This window comes from Schistosoma mansoni, chromosome 3 (genome assembly GCF_000237925.1).
Source record: "Schistosoma mansoni strain Puerto Rico chromosome 3, complete genome".
NCBI lineage: Eukaryota > Metazoa > Platyhelminthes > Trematoda > Strigeidida > Schistosomatidae > Schistosoma > Schistosoma mansoni.
Genome location: NC_031497.1, coordinates 18,954,521 through 18,957,986, shown reverse-complemented (window position 1 = coordinate 18,957,986; position 3,466 = coordinate 18,954,521).

Below are 3,466 nucleotides of genomic sequence, written 5' to 3'. Positions count from 1 at the left end.
GCAGTGGAGCATCGTGAGGAGATGCAGTCCCATGGTAGCCGGTGACCAACGATTGGTTCATACGCCATTCGTTCCATCAGGATAATGGAGCCCATGTGCACCATTGGTTTGGAATCAGGGTTTTCCAACTCCCCTAGGTGGACCCTCCATGTCCACCAACCCTGTTAAAGCGCCGGACATTCGCTTTTCGTCCTCTCAATTTCGTAAACAACACCGGTGCCACGAGAAGGCAGTGAGTAGGACTTCCCTAGCAGAGGCTATATATTTGCGTGGCCATGTGGGAGCATTTCGAGAAGGAGAGCGGACTCTCCCCACTCTCGGCCGTACCAGGGCATTTGGGGGCCACCCATAATTTAAGCATCTTCGAACACAACAAGCTTTATTCTTTAAGTGTTTATTGAATATTTGTTGATTTGTAACAATTCTGAAATTGCTTGTGGATAGGTTTGAAGAATAAATTTTCCACAGATCTTTTATGTTATAAATATGTGTAATGAGTATCAGTTATCATGGTGATTTGCATGATATCAATTAACTTAACACTACCATATAATCACATTGATGCTTCTCGCCAGGATCGATCAATCATTACACAAGAAAAAATTCTCATAAACTTCACCATTTAGTCAATCTACCTATAAAAACGATAAGGAGTGTTTACTTTTAATAAAAAAATATAATTTAACGATAACAATAGTACGAGACAGTTGTTCACTAAAGTGGCTTAGTGATTTAGGGGTACAACTTTCAGTCAATGTAGGCAAGTTCCAGGTTCGAATATTACTCCATTTTGATTTGAGCAACCGCGTAGTGTCATTAGCCCTCATAACTCGAATATGGTTCATGGCCAAGTACCTAATCGAGTCAGTGAATTTAGAATTAAAAATGTTCACTTTCAGACACTAAACCTCCATCTTCTCATCATTTCGGTTGAATAGTGATATTTTTCTGCTCACATATTTCATGTTAAATACATCAACTACATATAGATTGCACATGACACAATGAACCTGACCATAAAGGGTATGATGATTAGTGGGTTTGAAGGTGAAATAACCAAACGCCATATTTGGCAAATAACTTACACAAAGAATCCAACACAAAACATAACAAATATGACTATAGAGTTTCATGTATTACTGTTGCAAAATTCAAGAGATAAAACCTACAGTTGATTATTAATTGGTTGAATGTAAGTTAGTGTACATACATATATAAACTGTTTCATAAGATAAGGAAATTTCTGGTCAACGAAGAAATAGAAGCATAATTCTCTGAAACAAACAGACTAAACGACTATGATGAAATCTGATGTGAGAGAGGATAGAAATATTTATATGTACGTTATCATATTAAGTCATTGGATAATCAAATATCATGAAATAAAGCTACTCATTTCCATGTGATTCATACATACACAAATAAATATTGGGAATTTTATTGTGCTGATTTCAAATTAATGGATGTACAAAACACTTAATACTGGTATATATTTCACTGGTTAAATAACAAGTGTTGTGATGGGTGTAAGAAGAAGGAACAAACGTATTTCAACTACTCTGTATGATGTTGTTGCTGTCCTCAATCAATAATAATAATCTACATTTTGTCTTAGAATGATATTTCGTCATTGTTATTAAACGAAATACCACAGAATTGGAGCATAGAACAGAGAGAGAAGGAAAGAGGTGGGGAGTAAATAGAGGAAAGCAAGTCATTTGACAGAATAGCCCAGATTTATGTACAATAAGATTCAGTTACTTGGATTGGATCGATTGGTTGAGGTGGAGGCCAGTTATTAATCAGATGACGTAACGGACGATAAGTAGTAGTAGTAATTGGTTTGTAGTTGTGATTTTTGGTATAGTAATCAGAACTGGGAACAGAACCAACTGTAACGAAATGAAAAGAAAAAACATTTTAGAAAAAGTGCAGAAAGGTGAGAAGGGCAAGGGAAAAAAATTAAACAAGTAAACCAACTTCATTAATCAAGAAAATTGGGAAAAAAGTGAATTAGTAAAGGGTTGATATATATATATATATCGTTGACAGTGCAATCTTACTTTTAATCGACAATTTGATCAGCTACATTACTAATATCATTGGGTTAAACTGTTTATCATTCATTTGGAAAAGGTCTTGGGTTCCTGCCGTATTATCGATCAGCGCTAATAACTAGACAAATAATTTGATGCTAATAGTCAGTGACCAACACAATTAGGAATATCTGCTTTACAAGAGGTCATTTGGAGCACAAATAGCTTAGTAGTAACATATCAGGCTGGTTGATGTGGGTTCGAGGCCTACAGGGAGTATCGATTTCCTCAAAATTAAGGGTACGCCATGATGACGAGTGACAGCTGGCAAGAGACCTAGATTTAGAGTGTCTCCCACCGATTACCTACAACCATCTAACATTTACTTCATCTTCAGTGCTTTATTTTGCTCTTTAAAGAATCAATAACTTTAAACGTCAAGTAATGAAAACCGTTTACCATGTGATATTGTTGAAATGAGGCTATTTTCTCTATTTTTTTGGATTTTCTCTTTAAAAAAAAATAAATTTAACCACTATAGTATACTATAGAATCTACCATTTAATATCGACTTAATCTAATTTAACACAGCGATATCAATAATGATAGTATATTAGTGTAACACATTTCCTACCTATACAAGTTTGAAGGGTTAGGGTGTGGTGATACTGTTATCTACTCTACTATTCCAGGATTTGATCTAACAATTTTATCTCGTTCTGCTAATAAGATGTGGTAAATTGAACTGATGTACATAAGTACCAAGTTCTACGTTGTGGCTTGCTGACTTTTTATCGTTGGCAATGTAAGCGGTTAATGAATTATACTACATGACTGGTTAAATCAAATTAAATAGAGTATCAAATGTTAGAATGATTCACCAAAACTCAGTTGAAGTACAGTAACCAATACAACTGTCAATCTGAATCATGTAAATAAAGGTTTAAATAAGTGATTTCTAGTTAACTCAATAGATATCCAAGTAATTAATGATAATCTATAATGAAATCTTATGACTAAGTGACATGAAGAGGCTATCCACTAAGGAATCTCATATAACAATCAGAAATGAAAAACCCTTAGTACTAATTATATCGCTATGAACGAAGACTTGATGGGATAACCAATTCAATTCACCAGCGAAGAAGAGAAAGACAATAGTATAGCTTTCCTCGACGTCCTACTTTCTAGAAGGAGAGATGGTTCCATCAAACGAAATACATTTAGAAAGAATACATGGACGGGTCAGTATACCCATTTCCAAAGCTTCACTCCTCTTCAGTATAAAATAAATTTGGTTAAATGTCTCAGTCACAGAATCAAGCTATTATGTTCTGAGGACACTGTTGAGAGTGAAATAGATATACTGAAAAATACATTGCGAAGGAATGGCTACCCGGATAAGTTCGTTAAGAAATACCTAGTAGAAA